The sequence below is a fragment of the Emys orbicularis genome, chromosome 13 (genome assembly GCF_028017835.1).
Source record: "Emys orbicularis isolate rEmyOrb1 chromosome 13, rEmyOrb1.hap1, whole genome shotgun sequence".
Classification (NCBI taxonomy): Eukaryota; Metazoa; Chordata; order Testudines; family Emydidae; genus Emys; species Emys orbicularis.
In genome coordinates this window covers 33,139,610-33,167,250 of record NC_088695.1, presented here as the reverse complement: position 1 = coordinate 33,167,250, position 27,641 = coordinate 33,139,610, and the positions used below count along the sequence as shown (strand labels likewise).

The 27,641-nt window shown below is 40.5% G+C and overlaps 1 protein-coding gene across 1 annotated transcript in view; it reads right to left on the bottom strand.

Moving 5' to 3' along the window:
* TNRC6C (trinucleotide repeat containing adaptor 6C) overlaps positions 1 to 27,124 on the bottom strand; it is a 200,569-nt gene extending 173,445 nt beyond the window's left edge. Inside the window, exon 1 of the mRNA XM_065415656.1 lies at positions 27,025 to 27,124. The gene's annotated coding sequence lies outside the window, so the exon portion shown is untranslated. The remainder of the gene's footprint in view (positions 1 to 27,024) is intronic.
* Between the last annotated feature and the right edge of the window lie 517 nt (positions 27,125 to 27,641).

The following is a 27,641-nucleotide window of genomic DNA, read 5'->3' as shown; positions in this document are numbered from 1 at the left end:
GGGGGCTGCAGACAGGAGAGTTTGAGAGGGAGAGCAAGAGATCCCGCTGCTGAACAGGCTACCAGGTGAGTGTGAGAGTACTAGCTGTTGTGAGTGAGTTTGCTCAACTGTTTGAATTTTAATTTTGATTCGGATTTCAGGTGACTTCAGTTTCAGTTGCTGTGGCAGTTGGGACTGAGTGCCTGACCCTGTTCCCTTGACTGCCTTTGATTAGCCTTCCCCAGTGTGACTCATGAGGGGGTAGGACTGACCTAGGCAAGCAGGCTTTAAAAGCCAGAGGCAGAGCGACCAGGGGGCTGCAGACAGGCGAGTTTGACAGAGGGAGGCCTACGATGGTTAGGAAGACCCGCAACACCTGTGCCAGCACTGCTTCTGTCTCCTCCGCCTGCGCCTGTAGCCAGACAGAGCGCCTGAGCATGGATGCTTCTACCCAGATCCTGGTGTGGTTTTCCAGGGACTGTGACTTGCAATTCCCACTTACTGATACCCAGGCTGGGAGGACCATCCAATGTGAAAGGTGCCTGCTGGTGAAATCTCTCAGGCTGCAGGTGGGAGAGCTGCAGAAGGAGGTGGCTAGGTTGAGGAGCATCCGAATCCACGAGCAATTCCTGGACAGTCTCCATGTGGAGACAGCTGAGGTAGCTGTCCCAGTACACAGGACTACTGACACACCACTGGTGGAGGAGGAGATGGCTCAGGGTGGACACTGGCAGCTGGTTACTTCTGGCAGTAGGCAGTGCTCCACCTCTGCTCCAAACCCTCCCACCGTGGTAATAGGTAACCGTTATGCTCTTCTTGATACAGGAGAGAAGGAATCGCCCCCTACAGCAGAGGAGGAGAAGCTTCGTACCCCTAAGGCTGGGAGGTCTGCTGCCACCACTGCAAATAGGAAACGTAGGGTAGTGGTGGTCGGATACTCTCTTCTGAGGGGGACTGAGGCGCTCATCTGTCGCCCTGACAATTCATCTCGAGAGGTATGCTACCTGACGGTGGCCCATATCCGAGACGTTACGGAGGCATTGTCGAGGATTATCCAGCCCTCTGACTACTACCCCATGCTACTCATCCATGTGGGCATAAATGATACTGCGAAGTGTGACACTGAGCGGATCAAGAGTGACTACGGGGCTCTGGGAGTATGGGTGAAGGAGTTTGGAGCGCAGGTGGTATTCTCTTCCATCCTTCCTGTCAAAGGTAGGGGCCCGTGCAGAGACAGGTGCATCATGGAGGTGAATGCCTGGCTGCGAAGATGGTGTCGCCAGGAGGGCTTTGGCTTCCTTGACCACGGGATGCTATTAGAGGAAGGACTGCTAGGCAGAGATGGCGTTCACCTTTCGAGGAGGGGAAAGACAATATTTGGACACAGACTGGCTAACCTAGTGAGGAGGGCTTTAAACTAGGTTTGACGGGGACAGGTAAGCAAAGCCCACAGGTAAGTGGAGAACATGGAGACCTGGGAGATGGGTCGGAAATAGGAGGGAGCGTGGGCTATAATGGCAGAGAGAAAGGAGGGTCAGGGCAAAACTGGGAGGCAAGATCAAATCAGTATCTTAGATGCCTATATACAAATGCGAGAAGAATGGGTAACAAACAGGAAGAACTGGAAGTGCTAATAAATAAATACAACTATGACATTGTTGGCATCACCGAACCTTGGTGGGATAATACACGATTGGAATGTTGGTATGGATGGGTACAGCTTGATCAGGAAGGATAGACAGGGGAAAAAGGGAGGTGGTGTTGCCTTGTATATTAAAAATGTACACATTTGGACTAAGGTGGAGATGGACATAGGAGACGGAAGTGTTGAGAGTCTCTGGGTTAGGCTAAAAGGGGTAAAAACCAAGGGTGATGTCATCCTAGGGGTCTACTACAGGCCACCAAACCAGGTGGAAGAGGTGGATGTGGCTTTTTTTAAACAACTAACAAAATCATCCAAAGCCCAAGATCTGGTGGTGATGGGGGACTTCAACTATCCAGATATATGTTGGGAAAATAACACAGCGGGGTACAGACTATCCAATAAGTTCTTGGACTGCATTGCAGACAACTTTTTATTTCAGAAGGTTGAAAAAGCTACTGGGGGGGAAGCTGTTCTAGATTTGATTTTAACAAATAGGGAGGAACTTGTTGAGAATTTGAAAGTGTAAGGTAGCTTGGGTGAAAGTCATCATGAAATCACAGAGTTCACAATTCTAAGGAAGGGTAGAAGGGAGTACAGCAAAATACAGACAATGGATTTCAGGAAGGTGGATTTTGGTAAGCTCAGAGAGCTGATAGGTAAGGTCCCATGGGAATCAAGACTGAGGGGAAAAACAACTCAGGAGAGTTGGCAGTTTTTCAAAGGGACACTATTAAGGGCCCAAAAGCAAGCTACTCCGCTGGGTAGGAAAGAAAGAAATATAGCAAAAGACCACCTTGGCTTAACCACGAGATCTTGCATGATCTAAAAAATAAAAAGGAGTCATATAAAAAATGGAAGCTAGGACAAATTACAAAGGATGAATATAGGCAAATAACAGGAATGTAGGGGCAAAATTAGAAAGGCAAAGGCACAAAATGAGCTCAAACTAGCTACGGGAATAAAGGGAAACAAGAAGACTTTTTATCAATACATTAGAAGCAAGGGGAAGACCAAAGACAGGGTAGGCCCACTGCTCAGTGAGGAGGGAGAAACAGTAACAGGAAACTTGGAAATGGCAGAGATGCTTAATAACTTCTCGGTGAAGACCGAAACAAAGAAGTCTGAACGAATGCCTACCATAGTGAATGCTAACGGGAAGGGGGTAGGTTTAGAACAGGGTTCTCAAACACGCAGCCCGCAGGCGGCCCACGGAGCTCTTCCCTGCGGCCCGTGGAGCTCCCCCCCCCCCCGGTTACTTCCTGTCGCCGCCAAACTTCCCTCACCCCCGCCCCCCCCAAGTTATTTTCTGTGCCTGTTAAGCTCCCCGTGCGCTGCTCCCCAATGTTTGGGGCACCTGCCACCCCCACGCGCCCCCCCCCCGGAGTGTCTCCCGGCACCCACTTGCTGCCTCCTCACTGCCCCGGAGCCTGGAGCCTGCAGCACAGGTTGAATCCGCTCGGCTCTGCAGGCTGCCGGCTTCCGGCAGGTCCTAGTGTCCCTCTTCACTAGGGCCAGGGCAGGCTGCCCTTCCCCTGCCCTTCTGCCCTAGTCCTGAGCCTCTCTCTTCAGTGAGGTGCTGCCACCCTGGAGTCGCTCTAGGTAAGCGGCACCAGGCCGGAGCCCGCACCCCGCACCCCAACCCCCTGTCCGGAGCCCCCTGCCACATCCCACACCCTCCCGCACCCCAACTCCCTGTCCTGAGCCCCCTGCACCCCAACCCCCTGCTGCACCTCTCACCTCTCCTGCACCCCAACTCCCTGCCCTGAGCCCCTGCCGCATCCCGCACCCCAATTCCCTGCCTGAGCCCCCTGCTGCACACCACCTGCACCTCAACTCCCTGTCCTGAGCCCCCATCACACCCCGCACCCCTCCTGCACCCTAACCCCCTGTCCGGAGCCCCTGCCACATCCCACACCCCAACTCCCTGCTGCACCCCTCACCCCTCCTGCACCCCACACCCCAATTCCCTGCCCTGAGCCGCCACCGTACCCTACACACCTCCTGCACCTCAACTCCCTGCCCTGAGCCCCCATCACCCCTCCTGCACCGCCTGGGGGCAGAGTTGGGGTGAGGACTTCGGGGAAGGGGTTGGAATGGGGGCAGGGAAGAAGGGGGGCAGGGCCGGGGCCTCATGGAAGGGGTGGAGTGGGGGCGGGGCCGGGGGCAGCAAGGGGTGGGTGTCAGTGATGCAGCCCTCGGGCCAATGCACTAGTCCTCATGCGGCCCTCATGGTCATTTGAGTTTGAGACCCCTGGTTTAGAGGATAAAATAAAAAAAGAACAAGTTAAAAATCTCTTATAAAAGTTAGATGCCTGCAAGTCACCAGGGCCTGATGAAATGCATCCTAGAATACTCAAGGAGCTAACAGAGGAGGTATCTGAGCCACTAGCTATTATCTTTGGAAAATCATGGGAGACAGGAGAGATTCCAGAAGACTGGAAAAGGGCAAACATAGTGCCCATCTACAAAAAGGGAAATAAAAACAACCCAGGAAACTACAGACCAGTTAATTTAACTTCTGTGCCAGGGAAGATAATGGAGCAAGTAATTAAGGAAATCATCTGCAAACACTTGGAAGGTGGTAAGGTGATATGGAATAGCCAGCATGGATTTGTAAAGGACAAATCATGTCAAACCAATCTGATAGCTTTCTTTTATAGGATGACGAGTCTTGTGGATAAGGGAGAAGCGGTGGATGTGGTATACCTAGACTTTAGTAAGGCATTTGATACGGTCTCGCATGATATTCTTATCGATAAACTAGGCAAATACAACTTAGATGGGGGTACTATAAGGTGGGTGTATAACTGACTGGTTAACCGTACTCAGAGGGTAATTATTAATGGTTCCCAATCCTGCTGGAAAGGCATAACGAGTGGGGTTCCGCAGGGGTCTGTTTTGGGACCGGCTCTGTTCAATATCTTCATCAACGACTTAGATATTGGCATAGACAGTACGCTTATTAAGTTTGCAGATGATACCAAACTGGGAGGGATTGCAACTGCTTTGGAGGATAGGGTCAAAATTCAAAATGATCTGGAGAAATTGGAGAAATGGTCTGAGGTAAACAGGATGAAGTTTAATAAAGACAAATGCAAAGTACTTCACTTAGGAAGGAACAATCAGTTTCATACGTACAGAATGGGAAGAGACTGTCTAGGAAGGAGTATGGCAGAAAGGGATCTATGGGTTATAGTGGACCACAAGCTAAATATGAGTCAACAGTGTGATGCTGTTGCAAAAAAAGCAAACATGATTCTGGGATGCATTAACAGGTGTGTTGTGAGCAAGACACGAGAAGTCATTCTTCCGCTCTACTCTGCGCTGGTTAGGCCTCAACTGGAGTACTGTGTCCACTTCTGGGCACCGCATTTCAAGAAAGATGTGGAGAAATTGGAGCGGGTCCAGAGAAGAGCAACAAGAATGATTAAAGGTCTAGAGAACATGACCTATGAAGGAAGGCTGAAAGAATTGGGTTTGTTTAGTTTGGAAAAGAGAAGACTGAGAGGAGATATGATAGCAGTCTTCAGGTATCTAAAAGGGTGTCATAAGGAGGTGGGAGAAACTTGTTCATCTTAGCCTCTAAGGATAGAACAAGAAATAATGGGCTTAAACTGCAGCAAGGGAGGTTTAGGTTGGACATTAGGAAAAAGTTCCTAACTGTCAGGGTGGTTAAACACTGGAATAAATTGCCTAGGGAGGTTGTGGAATCTCCATCTCTGGAGATATTTAAGAGTAGATTAGATAAATGTCTATCAGGGATGGTCTAGACAGTATTTGGTCCTGCCATGAGGGCAGGGGACTGGACTCAATGACCTCTCGAGGTCCCTTCCAGTCCTCGAGTCTATGAATCTATGAAAATAGAGATGCTAGAAATATTGAAATAAAGCTTTAACTGTGGTGGCATATTGGTATCACTTAAAATTAATAGATATAACTTAGAGAATTTTTTCACTTCAAGGTCCCAGAAACAAAGACAAGGTTTTCATCTCGAGGCCAAAAGACCAAAAACATCAAGACACTTGATCACGGCTTTGGATAGACCAAGAGACTACCTACACTTGACCAGAGCACACGTATAAAGAAAAAAAATAACCGCATAATTAGTGCAAACCCCAAGAGCTCTTCATAATTATGGTTTAATGCACACCTTAGGTATCATCCGTTCTTTTAACAGAAGACTTTCGAAGTCCTCACATTATTTTTTTTTGTATTTCTTTCTTTACTGAAAGAAACAACTATATAAAAATATATTCTTGTTTGTTAAGTTGCAATTTGTTTTTTATTCCCCACCTCAACTTTGGACACACCAGTTTTGGTTTCAGAGAAAATTAACTTCAGGTGGGGAATAAATCCAAAATGAAGAGATATCATATTTAACTTCTGAATTCTATTCTATAGTATTTGCATGAAAATAAAGCAGAATTTTATAAAAAAAAAAATTAATGAGGCGTCAGTTCCACTGTAATAAAAACAGCAGCATGTGTTTAAATAACCTGAAGGATAACCACATTAAAGCTTCTGAAATTATTTATCACAAATTTAAAGGAACACCAATTTAAAAATCACACTTGTGTGATTCTTTTTGCTTATTACAAGCATTTGAGATTACTGTAACTAAAAAAAGATTAGATCAAAAATCTTAGCCATTACCACTGATGTAAACCAATAGTTACTTTTTCCTTTTATTTGTTGGAGCCTTTTACACAGCAACAAGATGAAGAAAAAAATTGTTTTTAAGAAAAGGAAATATAATTGTAAAACCACAAAAACCTGCAAACAGAGTCAGAAATAGATGTAGTACATGAAACTACTTTTCACCCTTTGTTAATGACTAGATTCCCAGTTTACAGTGTTCCTTTGTCATGAAAACGTAGCAGGCAAGATTGAATGAATACTCCAAAGTATCACATGCTCTATTTCAAAGATGGCAGGGCATTTATGCAACTATTAAGAGGGCAAGGGTAGCACTGAGTAAGCCTGTGTAAATCTCTTATTGACATCTAAACACAGCTTCTTTGCCAAACAGTATGTATATCCAACTTAAAATACAAAATAAGGATTTGGCACCACTGAGCTGAATGGTAGAAAACGATTGTGGAGGAAGATAGACGGCCTATATTTCTGCTCTGTCCATATAGAAAACTCCCCCCTCCCCAACTTTAGTGCATATTCTCCTTAGGAAAGACCTGTGCATGGTTGCAGGTGGCTCTCTGTAGACTACAACAATGGTGGCTGAAACAAGGCTCAGGAACTCACCAGAATAGGATGTGTAGAGCATGCAGACACATGCAGCTGCTCTCCCAACCATACACTAATTTCTAGAATGCTGCATATTTCACATTTCCAAAAATACCATGAAATAAAATGAACAAAAAAAAACAAACCCAGACACTTTGCAGAAGCAGCTCCTGTCCTCCTTGGCTGGGTCTGCTTCCCCACTCTGGGCATTGACATGGCATACACGGTTGCAGCACCACTCACTCAAATATGGTCCTACCCCTGCTCTGTCATCATGACAGAGGGCCACCAAGACAAACCTGAGCAGTGCTGCAACCCAACATGCCAGGTTGCAACATCCTGAGAGGCAAGCCGGGCCCAGCCTCATGGGACAGGAGCTGCTGCTGCTGCTGGGTGAGTGCAGGGCAGGTTCAACTCTGCAATCCACCACAGGCCTCCCAACCCCACCTGCGGGCAGCACGCAACTCCTGCTCCAGGGCAACTCCAGCAGGGGAAGGAGAATAGGGGAGGAGTTCCTGGGACCAGTGGGGAGGCTGAAGTGTTGGGACTCAATAGAGGAGGTTCAATAAAAGAGGGAGAATATATAAATGGGGATGGGGCATCCAGGGAGGAGTTCCTGGGTATATGGGGGGCGCGGGGGTGGAGAGAACTGGAGAAGAAAGCATTAGGGACTGGGAAGATCCATGGTGTCTCATGGGGTTTGTGTCATTGAGTGAGGATGGAGAAGTGGATGTTATCTGGGGGGGCATAGTACTGGGATTTACATATAGTCATTTCAGGTATTATATTAAATGTAAATATAGAAAAAAATTAATGGATAAAATTTTAATAGATAAAATGAAACAAGAAATTCCCCCCCAAAATAAAAAGTTACATAAAAATTCACAGGGCTTTACTAATTTCAAAGGGCCATATCCATTGCAGTAGCTATAGTGAGTCCAATGTCTGCAAGACAGCTACCTGAAGAGGTTTAGGTGATCTCTTTCCACCACACTTACACTGCATGCAGAAATTAAGAAATTATGTAATTTTAAGTTGTTTTTAAAGGACTTTTCTAGTGCTTTACAGAAAGATAAGGAGGTTGGAGATCATCTGTGCTGCTGATGGATTTTGGGGGTAAACAGAGCTGAGACTATGATACACAAGTCTGGTTCTGCCTCCACTACTGCTGAGCACAGGAAAAAACCCTGTTAGAATGAACTCGGATTTGACAAAGAATTTAGGTCTCCCAAAGATGGAATTTCCTGCAATTTTATGTCTTTGCTCCACCAATGCAGATTTGGATACCAATCTTGGTTAACAATATCTGCTCCTTGGAATTTTTTTTTTTTTTTGGGCCACTTGGTTTCCAGGCAATGCCAGATCCATTCTGGTTCATTCCATGGAGTAAACAATTCCTAACTATTCCACTAAGCTTTCAAGCACACCATCAAGAAAGTTTGAGCCAACTGCTCTTTTAAGGAGACAGATTAAAACCAGTTCAAATTAAACTATTCTTAGGGAGTTTCTCCTCCCAGACTTTAACAGCTTCTGATGTAATAATGTCTTTACCAGACCACCACATGGATTACATTTAAATCTTATTTCTTTTTACTGAGGTTCACCATAGAAAGATCATTTTCAATTTGATACATGGTGCAAATGTAAAAGAGCTTGGAGACACCGAACACCACTGAAACCGCTCTTGGCAAAGTCTCTGACCTCTTCCTAGTTAAAGCTCAGCTCCACACGCATCCCCCTTCAACACACTCAATCCTGCTATTCTTCTTGAAATCTTGTCTTCATGACTGTCTTCTCCTGGTTCTCTTCCCTCTCTAATTGTTCCTTCAGTTTCCTTTGGAGGATCGTTCTCATCCATTCTTCAACTTTCTGTGGAGATTCCACAGGGATCTGTTCTTGGTATCTGTCTCTTTTTCCTCTACATCAGTGGTTCTCAACCCACGGCCCAATCAACACATAGCTGCGGCCCATGCAACATCCTCAGGGACATACAGGTAATATATATATTTATATTGTGTGTATGCAGCCCACAACACAGAGAGCTGCATGTGCAGCCCACAATGGTAAATAGATATGGTGTAGAGCAGTGGTTCTCAACCTCTGGGCACTCTCATCTGCAAACCCAAATTCAACTACTATAGGGTTACCATATTTCCACAATCAAAAAAGAGGACACGGGGGGAACCCCGCCCTAGCCCCGCCCCATCCACTCCCTCCCACTTTCCACCCCGACTGCCCCCCTCAGAACCCCAACCCTCCCTGCTTCTTGTCCCCTGACTGCCCCCTGCTGCTGAGAACCCCCCACCCTAACTGCCCCCCCAGGACCCTACCTGTCCCGACTGCCCCGACCCTTATCCACTCGCATGGGTGGCAGGGTTGTAGAAATTTTGGTGGTGCCCAGAACCCCCCCCCCACCTGCCTAAGGTTCTGGGAGGAGGGTTGGGTGGGGGGAGGAGGTCTGGGGTGCAGGTCCTGGGCTGGGGATTAGGGCGCAGGAGGGTTGCAGGGTGCAGGTTCTGGGATGGAGTTCGGGGGTGGGAGGCGGTGCAAAGGGAGGGGGTGCAGGCTTTGGGAGGGAGTTTGAGGGCAGGAGGGGGTGTGTGGGAAGGAGTTTGGGGATGCAGGGGTGAGGGCTATGGGTCTGAGGATGAGGAGTTCATGATGCAGGAGGGGGCTCAGGGCTGGGGCAGAGGATTAGGGTGCGGGGGGATGAGGGCTGGGGCTGAGGGGTTTGGGGCGTTGGAGAGGCTCGGGGCTAGGGTGGAAGGGCAGCCTGTCTTCCCATTAGTGGATGGGGGACGCTAGGACCCGGGAGCAGCAGACAGCAGTTGCCTCTGGCTCTGGCAGTACAAGCAGGCAAGGGAGAGGCAGGCGGGGGGAGTTCGCGGGGGGGGGGGGGACACGCAGAGGGGGGGTGGCAGGTGGAGGCCGGGGACCCATCCAACACTCCCCCGCTCCCTGACTGCCCCCCCTGGACTCCCCTTACCATTCTGGCTCCATGTGTTTGCAAAACACGCTGCCCGGTGGGTCGGTTTGTGTGTTACACAGGGCTGCAGACAGAGGGAGGGGGGAGCAGAGGAGGGCTCTGGCTGCTGGAGGCCAATGGGAGAAGCTCAATCGGCCAAGCCGCCCAATCAGCAGCCGCACTCTGCATGGAAGGGAGGGAGGGAGGCGAGGGAGAAAAAAACCCCGGACATTTTAACCTTGTTACCAATTCCTCCCGGACGGCTATTTAGAGACACAAAAGCCGGACATGTCCGGGGAAATACGGACGGATAGTAACCCTAACTACTATCTCTATGCTGACAACTCTCAGATCTACCTCTCTACTCCACACTTGTCTTCTGTCCAAACTAAAATCTCTGCTTGTCTTTCTGACATCTCCTTGTGTTTGTCTGTCAGCTCAAGCTACAAGCTATCCGGTATAATGGTTCCAAGAAGCATGGCCACTGTTAGCAGAAAAATGGCCAGATTCACAACTCCTTATATACATTTACACAAAATGTATGAATTGCAAACGGGTAAATGTAATCCCAACTGTCATTTCTTTCTAGTTGATTCTGACTTCCACAGGCTGAGGGATGCACTAGTAGGGATCTGGAGAGGAAATCCTAATGGAGATATTTTAACCACTATTCACGATGCATTAAGAAAGTGCAGCTCTTTTACCTGTTTTGTTCCCACATACTATCGTTAAGACTATGATTATATCATGGAAGTCACGGAACCCATGACTTCCACTGACCTCCGTGACATTTTCTGCCCTGGGGCTGGAGCTCCCAGCCAGCCCCGCCCTCGCAGCTCCCAGCCGCAGCGGGCAGAAGGACGGACCCCCGGCATCTGCCCAGGCACGGTGGGCAGCAAGGACTCCACACTGCTGCACCGCCGCAGCTGCGGACAGGGGACCCTGCAGCTACCAGCTGCCCAGGGCAAGGGGACCCCGCAGCATCCCAGCCCCAGGGGCAGGGGGACCCTGGAGCTCCCATGCACCACATCAGTGGGGGACCTGGGAGCCCCAGCAACAGTGGGTGCTGAACCCACCTACCCCTTTTGTCAGGGATATTTTTAGTGAAAGTCAGAGACAGGTCACAGGCTGCCGTGATTTTTTTATTTCCCGTGACCTGTCCCTGACTTTTACTAAAAATATCAGTGACAAAAACTTAGCCTTAACTATGGTGTGATGAGCTCTTTCAAAAGTTCTGAAAGAGTACATTATACAAAAGATCCATATGTGATCTCCTGTCAAAGTGTGTATTACCTCTAGTGATTGATTAAATTATTTGACTTTCAGCATAACTTATGACAGAAAATTCTGATATACTGAAAGAGAGGGCTAGTTTTAATATTCTATTAAAGTTGTAAGTATATCTGGCAATTTAACTGTGTACCTCCCACCCCTCCTCTAAAGTTCCCAACCTAACTGGTTTGCAATAGATTTATTTTTTCAACTTCAACACTTAATTTCAAAACCTGTTTGAGTACAGCACATCTCAAAACTAACCAGATATCAGCAAATATTTTTGCTATATTAAATATAATATGGTAATATTAAACATATAATTGTAATTGACATGTTACACTGTAAGAGGTACAAGTGCCACTCTTAATAAAAACCTGTTTATTTCATTTCTGAGATTAAAGTAGCCTCAAATTCAGTCAGAAAATATTTTAATGGAACTCAATTTTCATAATTAATTTACATAATTACACATCTGAATACATATACTTTAAATAGGCTTAAAATTACATAACTAAATCTCCAAGTGGCTTCAGACAGCAGTTCTTGATTTCACTTCTAGGTACAATGTTAAGTAGTCAGCTAACAGCATAATGAAACGAGACTATTTAAAAGACTGCACTGTTCACAAGGTTATTTAAAGTTTTGATTATATTGCCATTGATAAAAACCCAGGCATGTTATACATTTTTCTCCAAAGGCACTATTTCTTCTCCCTTTATTATACAGAAGCAAGTTAAAAGGTTGGTTTAAAAAATATAAAAGCCCACTGCAAATAAAGCAAAATTTCTTAGTATGCATGTGTAGTTTTTTTTTCATTTTATGGATAAATACAGTCGAGTATCACAGGTACTTTAACTAGCAGAAAAAGAGTTTTACTTTACTATCACATTCTAACTGACCTGAAAGAAAACAATTTATTTAAACCCACAACCCTAAAAGCAAAATGGTTTTTCAAACTGCAGAACATCATATCGCTCAGGAAAGATCTTCTAGAGGAACAGCAGGAAGGGTGGCAAGTCAGAACTCAAGATAAATTGAGAGACCCAAGTCAAGAAGCATGGATATCATCTATCAGCATCACATGTGGCTCTATTAGTTCCTCCCACTCCCCAGCCCCCGTAAAAACATATTTCAGTCTAGATTTCTTATTTATAACTGTTTTGAGAGTTCAGAAGTGAAAAAAAGAAAATGTCTGTTTCCAGGTGACATCAGATATTCACAACACATGTGACTTAGTTCTCTCATTATCTTCAGAATCACCTTCATATTTGAAATCACTGTTTACATTTTTAATTTTAGTGAATTTGGTGAAGTTCTGTCTAGACAACTTGGCACTGACCCTTCTGGGGATAGTTTATGCTTAAACATAAACTCCAAGTTAAGTCTAATGGTGTTGCTACGTAGTTACAATGCATTCTGCTGTAGTTCTTACATTGGCGTTCTAATAAGTTTTGTCCTCGTGCATTTTAAGATCCTGAGGGTTTGCCTACACAGGACAGTTGACTAGAACTTTTCTGTTCCACAATGGCTCCCCGTGTGGACACTCTTATTCTGAAGTAAGTGTGCCCTTTTCTGGTTTAACTTATTCTACCAGAAAAAGGGATTATTATTTCAGAATAAGAGTTCACATGGGGAGCTATTCCAAAATAGCTATTGTGCTTTAAATTCACTCCCTACCTTAACCCGGAAAAACTTCCCCATGTAGACAAACTAAATAATTGTGGTGTTGCTGAAGTAAATCCTATCCATTACATATATGCTCCTAAGTAATTTTGCTGGCAACGTGAAGCATATCAACATTCTGAAAAGGTTAAGGTATTAGCTTAGTACAGTGGTTCTCAACCCGTGGGCCGCTTGCAACCCATTCAGCAAACAGCTACAGCTCATGTGACATCTTCAGGGCAACACAGATAGTACATATATTGTGTGGTATATGGCCTACATAACACAACGAGCTGCATGTGCAGCCCACAATGGTAAATAGGTTGAGAACCACTAGTTTAATAGATGCTGACATGCTGGCATTTCTACGCCATCTTTCAGAGTCCTCCGAGCATTTTATTAACATCTTCTAATTAAGGGCTTGTCTACATGTGAAAGTTAATCTGGAATAAAGTAGGGTGTAAATTTAAAAATCGGTTAACTAGTCCTGATTAACTCCATGTGTGAACACTGGTATTCCAGAATAAGAGTTCTTTACTCAAAATTAGCTTAATGCACACTAAGGCACTCTTATTCTGAAATAAGAGCATCCACATATGGAGTTAATTAGAAATCGTTAATCAGGAATAGCTATCCCGGAATAACCCCAGGAAGACAAGCCCTAAAAATCACACAACACAGTTAAGTAGAAACAGGATATACAGAGATAAAACTTAATCCACTACTGAAATGCTACTGCATCAAGGGTCAAATAGAGCTGCAGTTTAACAGCTCACAGAAGCATACAACAGTAGTTTAGAACAGAGCGTGAAAAATATAATAGTTAATTACAATATCCTATTCAAAGTACAGGGGAATAGTTAGGCTGACCCAGGAGACTATGTTAATAATTTAATCTTACTCTGACAAGTAGTGTCAAGGATTTTTCATGATGAGAACTGAAAAGGATATTTGTTTTATGCATCTCATCTAAAGGACAGTATCTCCAACAGCATAAAGTGTCCCCCTATTACAGTCATTTTGAAGTAAAGGATTTGGGCATGTGTGGAGAATGAACTATGATAACTTGAAATTGTTAGACGTCTGAGATGCTGTTATAGGATAAGAGTTCTTAAGTTGACTTGTATGATTGGGTATGTTACCGGACGAAGACCAAAAAGAACATATACCACTGGATTCATGGACACACAGAGGTCTGGACTTCTGAATGGAAGCTCCACCCAGTCTGCTCATATGGAAATTTGAGGGGGGAGGGGATTTGAATATGAAGGATGGTCAGTCAGCTCTTGAGCAAGTTGTGGAGTTAGACTGTGACTAGGTAGGGAAGCACTGCTGGGCTTTCATAAGATTAGGAATCCCTCTAAGATTTCAGTAACTGTCTGCTTCTGTTATGTTCACTCTGGGTTAAATAAAGTTTTAGTGGCTTTTCAAAACCAGGAGTTGGAGGCATAGTCAGTCAATCAATGGAGTTTTGAAGAGAACTGAAGAACTCAGGAAACAGAGTTAGAAAAAGCAGCCAGGATCACCTTATATTTACAGGCAAATGTTCCGAGGAGAAGATTAGAAGGGTAAAAAGACTGTATTAGTGACCCAGAAACACTGGTGTGTTGAACAAGGTGAGTGCCAGGGAAGGACAGGTGGTGAAACGTATTAAAGAAAATCTAATCATAAACATACTTTAAAAAGTCTTTCTGAAAACAAGAATCCAAGACTTTAAAAAAGAGCATTTATACAAATACAATAGATTACTATGCAATTAAACAGGTATAGGATAGTACAAGGAGGAGGCAAGCATTAGAAACAAAGTTGTATTTTGTACTTGATGAAGAATACCTGGAGCATCTGAATTTACAGCAAAACTACTACTAGTTATGTCAACACAGTATTGTTAGGACTGGCAAAATTGGAATATTTTTATTTCAATAGATATCAATGTTTATTTTTAACCATTTAAATGTTCACACTTGTGGGAAATTACAGGGGTCAGATAATTATTTAACTTCATTAGGCGTTAAGTTTCAAAAAGTTAAAGCTTTTTAACCATTAAAACAAAAATTATCAACATCACATATCAAAAGTAAAAATATCTTTAAATGAAACTTTAATAAATTCTCATGCAGCATTCTTCTCACTTTGACTATCTGTAAATCTCAATTATTATTGATGGACTTTGTCGGTTTGTGCATGCAGAGTGAAATCAACATTTACCAACAAAAATGTAATCCTTCTAAGCTTAAGTACTGTGCATCTTTGAGCACTTGCTTGGCAATAGCCCTCAGATCAGTTTCTCTAGTTTTCTTCATCTTTACTTTTGAAGCTAAAAATATAAAAGCCCTGCCATCTAGCAATGGTGTATATTTGCCATACCAGGAGACATGTCAGACCGGAGATAGAAACAGAACCAACTCTGTTCAATTAAAGAAGTTCAACTTCACTTTAGCCTCGCCATCAAATTGTAATACTCTAGAAGTTATTCTTGTTGTAAGTACCTTAATAGAAATAAACAAAACAAATGAAATAGGTGGCCTGTTTAAAAAGAAAAGTACATGATCTATGCCAATGTTTTAGATTTAAGCCTTACTTTCTTAAACCAAAATGCCTACAATAAAAGGAAAAAATGTTGCTTTCCATTTTTGTAAATGTAACTGTTACAATGGGATACAAAATGCTTGATGTTTTGGGAAGATTTTGGAATACAATAAATGTGGGGAGGAAGAGGAAATAAGGATTTAAACTTGCAACAACATACAAAAGAATTAATTCATTGAAGAATGGTTGTAAGTTTAGGTGCCTTTTTAAAGTTTTTCAAATACTATTCTAGTTAAATGCATTGTGAATATGGAATTCAATTTATCAAGTAGATGAAAAGAAGAATTTTGAGCAAGACCCCAGTGAGCTAATCCAGAGTCACAATAAAATGTCAGGGGTCCTGGGATTCTCAGCAGGGGGATAACACCAAATCTTTAAGCAAGAACACCTATAGGCTCTACTATGAACTGTGTTTTAAAATGTCCACTGGACATATCTGAAACCTTAAACTAAAGACGAAACAAGAGGGCAGATTACAGTCTAATTATATCTTACTGACTTCTTAATGTGCACTAACTTTGTTTACTAAAATAAGTAAAAATTTTGTGCTCAAGATTTGTTTCGCTCATCTTGAAAAGAGAAGATCAAGAACTCTGAAGTGATTGAAAGTTTGTTTCACTGAAGTTTCTGCAAGCAGATCTGTATCCTCTGATGAAATGCTATTTTGAAATTACAACAACAATACTAGAGAAATAAGGTTTATGGGACCAACTTCTGTTGGTGAAAGACAAGTTTTTGAGCTACACAGAAAAGAGAGGAGATGTCACCAGTATCAACATTCCTACTAGTGCATTAATGCTTTCCCCAAATTTACCTGGAAGTTTTAAAGTATGACACCATTTCAAAAAATAAGCTTATACAACTCCATTAAGATCAACAAGCCTGACAAAAATCTTTCAAAAAGCCAGGCACGGGGGAAAATATATGTTTGGGAACTAAGCAAGCAGAAATTATTCAAATGATAGCTGGATGGCATCCATGTACCAGGGTTGTAGCCACCAGAATGACCCATCTCCCTGGATTTTCTTGAGAATTTTCTGGGCATCAGAGAGAACACGTAACAGATACCAGCTCTATAGGAGAATGTATCCACAGATGTTCTCCGTGGATCTGGGAATCAGTTGCAGTGAATACACCCTTTTTGTCTACATCAGTTTTCCATCATAATCTGAGTCATAACTTCTACATACACCCACTACTCCATAAAAAGCCTGGGAGAACAAAAGACCCCGCGGCACATACTAAAAGTGACCAAATCTGGGATCTAGTTAGCAGATGCAGGAAGAGTTCCACAGAGGCCTATTCAAAGATCAGTTGTACATTCACTTCTATTCTCCTGGCATAGTAGAATGTTGCAATTCTAGCTCACCAGACTGGCCCCTTAAATAGAATATATATTACTATTGGCTTTAAATGTTTTTAATTAGGACTGTCAAGCGCTTAAAAAAAAGTAATCTCGATTAATCGCGTGCTTAATGGTGCTGTTAAACAATAATAGAATACCATTTATTTAAATATTTTTGGATGTTTTTTACATTTTCAAAAATATTGATTTCAATTACAACACAGAATACAAAGTGTACAGTGCTCACTTTATATTTATTTTTATTCTAAATATGTGCACTGTAAAAAAACAAAGGAAATAGTATTTTTCAATTCACCTCATACAAGTACTGTAGTGCAATCTCTATCATGAAAGTTGAACTTACAAAAGTAGAATTACGTAAAAAAAAAAAAATAACTGCATCCAAAAATAAAACCATGTAAAACTTTAGAGCCTGCGAGTCCACTCAGTTCTACTTCAGCCAATCGCTCAGACAAACAAGTCTGGCCAGATGCTCTAAAGATTCATATGTCCCTTCATGCTTCAACCACCACTCCAGAGGACATGCATCCATGTTGATGATGGGTTCTGCTCGATAATGATCCAAAGCAAAGCAGACCGAGACATGTTCATTTTCATCATCTGACTCTGATGCCACCAGCAGAAGGTTGATTTTCTTTTTGGGTGGTTCGGGTTCTGTAGTTTCTGCATTGGATTGTTGCTCTTTTAAGACTTTTGAAAGCATGCTCCACACCTCGTCCCTCTCAGATTTTGAATGGCACTTCAGATTCTTAAATTTTGGATTGAGCACTGTAGCTATTTTTAGAAATCTCACATTGGGATCTTCTTTGCATTTTGTCAAATCTGCTGTGAAAGTGTTCTTAAAGCAAACATGTGCTGGGTCATCATCCGAGACTGCAATAACATGAAATATATGGCAAAATGCTAGTAAAACAGAACAGGAGACATACAATTCTCCCCCAAGGAGTTCAGTCACAAATTTAATTAATGCTTTTTAAAAAAAAAAAAAAAAGCATCATCATCAGCATGTCCTCTGGAATGGTGGCCGAAGCACGAAGGGGCATATGAATGTTTAGCATATCTGGCATGTAAACACACCTTGCAACACCGGCAACAAACATGCCACGTGAATACCTGTTCTCACTTTCAGGTGACATCGTAAATAAGAAGCGGGCAGCAGTATCTCCCATAAATGTAAACAAACTTGTTTGTCTTACCGATTGGCTGAACAAGAAGTAGGACTGAGTGGACTTGTGGGCTCTAAAGTTTTACATTGTTTTGTTTTTGAGTGCAGTTATGTAACCAAAATAAAAATGTGTAAGTTACACTTTCACGATAAAGAGATTGCACTACGGTACTTGTATGATGTGAATTGAAAAATACTATTTCTTTTATCATTTTACAGTGCAAATATTTGTAATCAAAAATAATAATATAAAGTGAGCACTGTACAGTTTGTACTCTGTGTTGTAACAGAAATCAATATATTTGAAAATATAGAAAAATCCAAAAATATTTAATAAATTTCAATTGATATTCTATTGTTTAACAGTGTGATTAATTGTGATAAATTTAATCGTGATTTTATTTAGTTAAATCACGTGAATTAACTGTGATTGACAGCCCTATTTTTAATTTAACAAACACTATCAAACTATGCTAACAGTTTTATTTTCAATATTAAAACTTGTTCTTGTGTTTTTACAGATGAGATAAACAAGCCAAAATGCTTTATTTGGGCTAGAACAATACATTTTGTAAGCATCTATGAATACAGCCAAAAGTCTGATAACTGAATAAACACAAAAGTCTGACAATAGACTCCAATATGCCAAGAGTCATGGTAAGTGACTATCTCAGAAGATAAATTAACAAATATTTGTGGACACTTACATCTGAACCAGATTTGGGTCATTTCTGTCAAAAAGCTTGATTAGGAAGATATATGCATTACCATAAAACAGTAACAATTCTGCATTTGCCCAATTCCATCAAATCCCACAGAAAATCATGTTTTCCCTTAAACTATGATATTCATACCACGATACTGGTTCATTAATGGTAGGAATACTACTCATCACACATATTTATGACAACTATACTGAAATCAGAGGTCTAACATCTAAATCAACAATATATGCATTCTGTCTTATGACAAATGATATTAGAAAATCTGAATTGGCCGTTAGATCAACACCATCTACACCGCTTCACAAATTCATGGCAGCTATTTTTTCATATTAAAGTTACCAAAACACAGGGGAAGTCTACTTATTAAGTGCAGAATTACATTTTGCACCAACTACTTCTGTGAAACCAAGTGGTGTTATCGTTAAAAACCTATCTGCCACTTATGTATGGCATGTGTTGTTTCCCTAATTACTCTGAGTCAGCACTGCTTATTGAACTAATGTCTTAAGGTTTCAGCACCATCAGCACTGCAAATAAAATGAGAAGGAGTTGCCACATGCTCTCATATCAAACTTGACAGCTAAAATTCTACTCCAGAGTCTCTATTTTTGGTAATGCACTAAGTAGAGAACACCATTTGATTTTCAAATGTCAGGTTAAGCCTACAGTGCTGGCAGTCTGAAGAATCTTGTAACCTGAACAGAGTTTTATATGGTACACTAATTTTATTTATAAGGTTATTTTCCAGACCATACCTACAGTTTAACTGAAAAAAAAATGAGAACCAATTGCAAAGTTTGTAGACACAATATAAAGCAGAATCTTTAATTACTAAGAAAAGATAGCTAACAGATGAATATCAAATACCTAAAGCTCTAGTAAAATAATTCAACTTGTTAAATTAAGAAACTTATTAAATGAATATTGTATTCATCATAAATCAACATCAGGACGACAGTCAGAAAGCTAAACTTACTGTTATTGTTTGAGGACTCCACTGTACTCATGCTTAACACATATATGGTAAACTAATTGGAGAAAAATATAACCATAACAGAATGAAGAATTTTTTAGAATGACCATTACCTCTGAATTATGACCTGATATTTCACTGTTTAATGACAATCTTAAACTACCCATTAACTCAGACAGACCAATTAAAGTATTTTTACATTGGGTATTCTTGTTTTTATACAGTTTTCTTTCTTGTTTTGGTGAAGTTAAGTTAGATGGATCAAAATGAACTATTGTTTATGCCAAATTTAAAAAATAGTTGTAATTCTGATAAATTCGTGCAGCCTGCCCAATGAAACAGGTATTCTCTGGAGATACTAGTACAGTAAAAGCTGTTTTATCTGGCATGTTGGGGAAATGCAGGGTGCCGGTAAGTGAAAAAATGCTGGTTAACTAAAAAGGAGGGAATTTGGGTGCGGGCTGGGGTGCGGGGCTGGGGCGTGGGCTCAGGGTGCCGTATCTGGGGGCGCTTACCATGAGCGGCTCCCTGCAAGCGGCGACCTGTCCCCAGCTGCTCCTAGGTGGAGGCACAGCAGGCGGCTCTGCATGCTGCCCCCGCCCTGAGCACTGGCTCCGCAGATCCCATTGGCTGGGAACCACTGCGGGGGCAGCACCTTCAACATGAAGTGCCAGCCAATAACAATTTGAACTAAAAATAGAGTTTAAGATGAACTCATGTTTTTGTATATTAATGGATAACTACCTCAACATTCTATTCAATAAAGCTAAATGAGTAAACAAAAGTTTACCTTCACAAACAGTAAATGAAAAAAGGCTCTCATCTGTCACCGGAAGTCCACATAAATACCCACAAAATGGAAGTAGCAAACACAGAATATACACAAACAAGAATAAAGGAAGGAAGAAAGGGAGTGGGAAAGGAAACAGCAGCCAGGAAGAAAATGAAGTTCCTTCTTCAGTAGATATCTACTATTGACTATATAAAGTTCAGGCCCACAGGCAGCAGCTTGATGGGAAGCCCAACACAGGTCCCATTAATCCCATGTTTGCTACCAGCCTATAGCTAGTAGTTGTCATACAATATTTTGAGCCCTGTCAATGTGTGTTTCTCTAGGGCTTATTTACCACAAAGTATGTCACATTTACTTGACAAATATATTTTTCTCTGAAGAACTATTTGCCTCATTTTTCTCTCTAAAGATTACACTCTTTAGTCTGAACAAAAATTAGCTTTAGAATAGATATAACATGTTTTTAAATACAAAGAAATTACATTTCCAAGTAAGACCTAGTTTACACCTAAAACTTAGGTCAACTAGCTATGTCACTAAAGGCTGTGAAATTCACACCCCTGACAGACACATACAAGCTGACATCAGCCCTGGTATAGACACTGCTATGTCGACAGAAGAATTCTTCTGTTGACCTAGCTACTGCCTCTCAAGCAGGTCACCGCAGCAAGTGTCTATAGCAGCACAGCTGCAGTGCCATAGCTGTTCCCTATAGCGTAGACAAGCCCCAAGAGATTACCGTGAATATTCTTTAAACATAAACTTGTAAAAATAAATTCCATTACATTTGTTGACAAACTAGAGAAAAATCTCACTTTGATTTAAATTTCTGACGTGAACGTACATTTCATGACACAGGAACAGCAAGTTGCAGATAGTTGTACATTAAGAATGTATTCCACCTCCATAGACCTCAAAAGACAAACGATGGGGCTGTCTGCAAACTAGACAATCTGGGCATCCAGCCATAAAACATCACTGCTATAGCACAAATAACTGTTCTCACTCTCCTGAGCCCTCCATGACATAAACCACAAAAGGAAAGAGCTCCAGAAAGCAGCCTTCACTACTACCTCCTCAAACTTTTAATATTTCATCTGAATTACAACTATACACAGGACTTTAATTTTGTAAAATTGTACGGCTGACACATCCAGGGTCAAGGTTAATCAATTCAAAATTTGATGCTTAGATCCTTGGAACTGTGAATATTGTAAATATATAGCTAACCACTTCATACAGATCTTTCTATAGACATTAATAGTGTTATCCAGCATGTCTTCATAAAGGAATAAAGAAAGAAATGGCTTTTGATTTGAAAGAGGTAAGATTAAAATGTAAACTCAAAAAGAACAGATTGCCAAATAAAACATTTTTAGAAAAAGTAAGCGTATCAAGAACATTTCTTGGGGGGGGGGGGGTTTCAGATTAATATAATACTAATAAAAATTTGAATATTTTCTTGAAGTAAAAAGAATCTAAGCATGATAATTGTGATTTAATAGCAAAACTTAGTCTCCAACTACAATCAATAATTTAACTAACCTAATTTTGACCAGCAGAATGGCACTAAAGCAATTTTTTAAAGTGGCAGTTCACACAAAAGAAAATAACTTAATACATGATCACATTTGTCGTTGCTTTCTGAAAACTACAATGCAGATTAGTCATATTTTAAGTGTTACATGCAAGATATTTCTAAATATGCTTATATTAAGAGTCCAAACTCTAAAGCATGATTTTCTGACAGATTAATAATTTTCATAAGCAGACAAGATTTCTAAAACAAAACCATATATTGCTCTATAAGCACTAAATTTGACTTCTATTCCTCCATTCATTAAAATCGGCACTCTCTCTTTACATGGTTACTTTTTACCACTAAATCAAAGAGGCCATGCAGAGTGTAAAATCCATTTAGTAATGCAATTTTATTTAAGAGACAACACACCTACAATACTGCACACAATTTTATATTGTAATTTCTAAAGCATCTCCCAATTCACTCTCTCAAATACCATTTATCCTCGCTGATATCTTCATAATGCAACTGAAAACCTCCAGCCCATTAATCACTAAAAGGCACCAGCTGATACAAAATTGGCTAGACTGTAGTGTCACCAGGCATTAAAGAGGTTTCCTTATCATTCATCTCTAATACTAAGGGAACGACAAACTTCTACCTGCAACTTCTAAGTCAGGAGAAAACCGTTTGATGGTGTTACTGTGATCTTGTTATCTGAATTTTAACTATTAAAACGAATAGTAATTCTGTGCTGTACATGTTTGGTGTGACCAAAGATTGAACAATCAATGTCTTACATTTTTCATTGATTTTTTTCAAGTAAGCAGTATACATGTCCACAATTAAACTAGCATAACTTGAAATTACTACATAAATAACTATAGTAACAGACATTAACATATAGGAAATTAACAGTCTACTTTATCCGAATAAGAAAGGTTTAGGTTTTCTTTTTTTGTTTTTTAACTTTAAGTCTGCAGTGTTCACATAGTCAGTACTACATGGACTTTATCTAACAATTCTTTCCAACTGAGAGCCTCCCTTTGCTGAAGTAAAAGACTGCTCCACCCCTGACCTCCTCCTTCAGCTTGTTTTGGAAAGGGGCCAGATGACAGCATTTGGAAAAGTGCATATTTATCTCTGCAAGGACAGCTGCCTAGAGGAAAATAAATGTAATTTAAAATATTATCCATTCCCACTGTCACCAGTCTCATTGATTTTTCATAACTAAGACTGAAAGTAAAACATTTCCAGATCACTGTTTTAATATATAGATTTCTCAATAATGAAAAGGGGAGTCTATAATGTTAACAATAAACTGTAGATTGTTTTGAGTAACTCAAACATTGATATGTAAGCAGCTTATAGTGTTAGCTGTTTTCTCTAGAAGTCAGCAAGTAAGGAAACTAAGTCCTCTATATGAAAAACAAATCTGTTCAGAATTTTAAGTAACCAAGATTCTCAAAAAGTAGCCTACCAAATATTTGTGCTATTTCTAGATAAAGAACAGAGTCTACAAACGCAGTCTAAGTGAATTTTTCTTAACAAGTTCAATTTATATTTATCATCAAATTATTTCAAGATTTAAATAATTTGTAGCTTGTGGTGGGAAAAGTTTTAGTCTCACTCTGATCTGATGCTTCACTTTGAGTTTCACACCTCATTAAACTACTAACATCCTTAGTATTTAGTCAACACAAAGAATCTTAAGATTGTGGGAGACTGTATTGTTATGCCCAATGATCACGCTTTTCTCAAACTTATTTGGAAAAATTCATCCTGACTACCTGAAAAAACTTTTCATCAACATCTATCATATCAATAATATTCAAAAAAATAAAAACAAAGCAGAAGTAAAATATTTAGCTATTGTCCTTAAAATTTCAACACAAGGATCACAAACTTCACCAAAAGCGTACTTTAGCTGTTAGGGGGTAAGCAAAGACCCTCTAAGCAGGTTAGAGAGGTCTCTGAGACCTCTTCTTTCCCTCTTCCTAGCAACTGACAAGAGACTTAGTGAAAGAGGGTGATGCACACATTCCCATTCACAGAGCACAGGAGACAGTTTTGGAAAGGGGGCAAAGACATTCCAGAAAACTTGAAAAGGATGGAGCTTTAAATTAGCAAATCCTTTTTAAAAAGAGACCCCAATCAAGGTTCAATGACAGCACTCTGTCAGAAATTCCATCACTTTCCCTTCCCAGCTGGGAAACTTTGTTGAGACTAGGCTTCTCACCAGGACATTGCTTGAGGACTAGACTAGCTCTCCTCCCTGCTGTCCTTCACCTCTTCCTCTTGCTAGCAGGTTTAGTCTTCTGCCTAGTAGGTGTTTGGTACAACATCCAAGCTATGTACCAGATAACCTCCTAATCACAAAAGAATCTGTACAGCATAAATTGACAGACACCAAGCAAACATGGTAAAGGACCCATCACCCATTTAACTCAAGAATAAAAGTTGGCTTTTTTAAAAACAGCTGTACGATTGTACATTAGCAAACAATTAATATTCGTCAATACATGCTCTACTTATAGCTTTCTATCCTGCAAAGAACTGAAACATAATAAATCGTAAGTGCGATATCAAACACCTGAAAAAGTTTTGAACAGCAGTGTCATTTTGCACTAACAAATTTGGCCTATGACACTACTTACATCAGACTCAGTCTTCTTATTTGTCCAAAGAACAAGTACATCATACTCTCAGCCCCACCCCAAACAACCTCTGATGCATGATTTAACCTTGCTCTGGAGGGACTGCCTTTAGGTCTCCATGCCCATTCATTCCTTGGCCAATACAATAGCAATTTTTGGGATGTAAGCACCTGTTCACCAGGAACTGAATTGAGACCATTCTCATTTCACAGATATTACCTCATCCACCTTGTTTGCCTAACAATGGTCAGATGATTTCAGAAGTTAACATGCTTCACTGAATTTAATGTGGTCACATAGAGGTGAAAAACTATTACCAGTCCCTTGAACCATCCAGGTTCCCTCAAGTTATCCAGTATTGAACTTACTTACCACAGCCTTTTTTGGGAACCAGATTGTCTGAATTTAGAAGTTAAGAAACATGACTGTAAAAATATTGATATCCAATAACAGTGTCTTCCACTGTTTCACCAAAAAATAAAGTTATGTAGAAATATCTAGCACCAGCCTTCTTAACTATTTATACACAAATTACTATTAAGGAGAAGAGTCAATTTGGAAAAGATTTTAAAAGGGGCAGTAGTAGACAAAATAATATTACTCGAAGATAAGTAAGTTTTAGACATTTGTCAGTACACCATTTTGAGATCATAGTTCACAATTCATGGATTAAAGTAGCTGGAGAGATGTTCAAATGGAAGCTTACTGGATTTAACAAGTCACAGAAGATGTGAAGCAATTCAACTATTAGGCACGGGAAAAAACCTCAGGTAATTTCTTAGGTCGCATCCATTACTCTCTCACCTAACCCCCAATACATATTTCTGAGAGAAGCAAACAAAGGTTTTCTAAATCTATGTTTACCACCCCAGTGATGTCTTAAACAATCAAATATAATGTACAACAGCAACCAAAATCCAAAGGTCATCTCTCACTGAATCCAAATGGAGGAAACATTTAATGCTAGTAAGGATTTTAAAAATCATTTGAATAATGGTATCCAACAACAGATGTTGTCTTGTTCATTATTCTTAGTGTAACAATATTCATCTGATTTAAGATATATATCTATATATAAAACCAGACCACTAACAGCAGCAATTATTGGGTTTTAACTAGCTTAATTAGTCCAACAATGAAATTCAATTATTAGGCTGGATTCCACTGAATATAAAATCAAATTAGTTTAAGATACAGGAAAAAAAATATTTCCTCAATTAATTTATATGAAAAAATGGCCATGTTGTGCTCAAGAAAAATACAAATCAAAGTTGGAAATTATATAAACTGAATATAAGCAGTCAAATATTTTCCAAGAAAAATATCCAAATTGAAGCAGAGGATAAAGCTAATGCTAGAACCAAATTAAAGTATGACTAGCTAGATTATAGTGGCCATTCTAAAGAAAATAAAATGCTGAAATTTCCAGCAATAACAAGTAAAAATATATAATTTAAGAAAACAAAATTGTATTATAGGAGGCAGAAGATAATTCATATATTCACTCATATATTTCAGTGAGTCTCATAATTGGACCTTCTACTAAATGCGCAATTACACAGTAAGGAGATTACCCTTTGACACAAACTTGCAAAATAAAACAAAGAGGATTCAAATACCTTTAATAAACTTCCACTGTCTCTTGATTTCTAAGGATAACAATTGAACATCCATCCCCCTTTGCAGTTAGCAACATGGTTTTTGTTCCTTACTGATGTGCTTACTGAAACTAATAAGGACAATCTGGCTTCATGAAAATATGAAAAATAATCTCTTTCATGTCTAGTATTCAGAGACTAAGTTATGGTGGTTACCATAACTTAATTGTATAAAAAAAAATCTAGGGATCTAAAGAGCTCTTACCATTTAACTGAAGCTGAATATCAAGGATGATGTTCAAGTTTCACCTACTTGGTTATGATCAAAAGCAGCCCTGGTGACCTCGCTTTATAACAAGGCTAATTATTTTAAACTAATTTTCAAATGCTACACATCAACTCACATCCATTATCATTTATTAAAAGCAAACTCACAAGGTTCTTCCTGTAAACTAGAACATTTGTAACTGCTACATATGGGGCTCCAACTAAAATGATGATGCAGGTGATGATAATCAGATACGTGTAAAAAAATCGTCATATGACAATACCAAGTTTTTACAAAGGTCTATTTTTTAACGAATAGGAACTAGGGAAACGTATTTTAATTTTAAAATATCTCTTAAAATAACTGTTAAAACAGTTTGTGTGGAAGTACATTAAAGTATTATTTGTTCCACCGGCTCCATAATAAAAGAAAAAGGTGAAGCCTATTTGAAAATAAAATATAGATATAGTGAAAAATCCTGCCCTGGACTCCGGGGGGGGGGGGGGGGGAGGGTGGCATGCACTAACGAAATGACTTAACAGGTCTTTTCCATCTCCAACTTCTACTGATTCCAGATTAATATAAAACGATCGCCCCTTACCTTTTCTTTTCCTTCAGGGGCTCTTTGGCAGCTTTCGACTCAGTCTTTCTATAATGAAACAAGTGAGTATTTCGTCTAGCGTGTGGTCTCTCTGACGTGCTTCTTGCTTATTTTAATGCTTTTTTAAAAAATACCCGTAATTTCACGAATCTGAATAGGAAAAAAAAATCTCACACGGCCAGAAAAAAAGATTCAGTTCCCTCCCCGAACTAAAACAAAAAAACAAAACAAAAAGCAACTCCCCCCACAACCTGCCACAGAAGAGAAGAAAAACAAGTCAACAAGAAAACAGTATCCAAGCAGAAGAGCAAAGAGCTTCAGTGTTATCCAGCCCAAGTGCAGGAGAAACAGGTTCAATTCCAAAACAAGCTTTTGATTTCCAGTGGAGAAAGGGGAAAAACGTCCCTAGCTAGACTTTTGCACCCGAATTTTGTTTCAAATACACATTTGCTTTCGAGTTGCAGCAAAAACCCAGGAATTCAGGATCTGGAGTGGATCGGGGAGAGTTTATTTCTTGTTTGTGTTGATGGATTCTCAGTCCACATGGAGGAGCATCTGAGGCTTCAAAAAGTGCAAATTAAAAGGAAAAAGTGGATCCCACAAACGGGTTGAAAGAG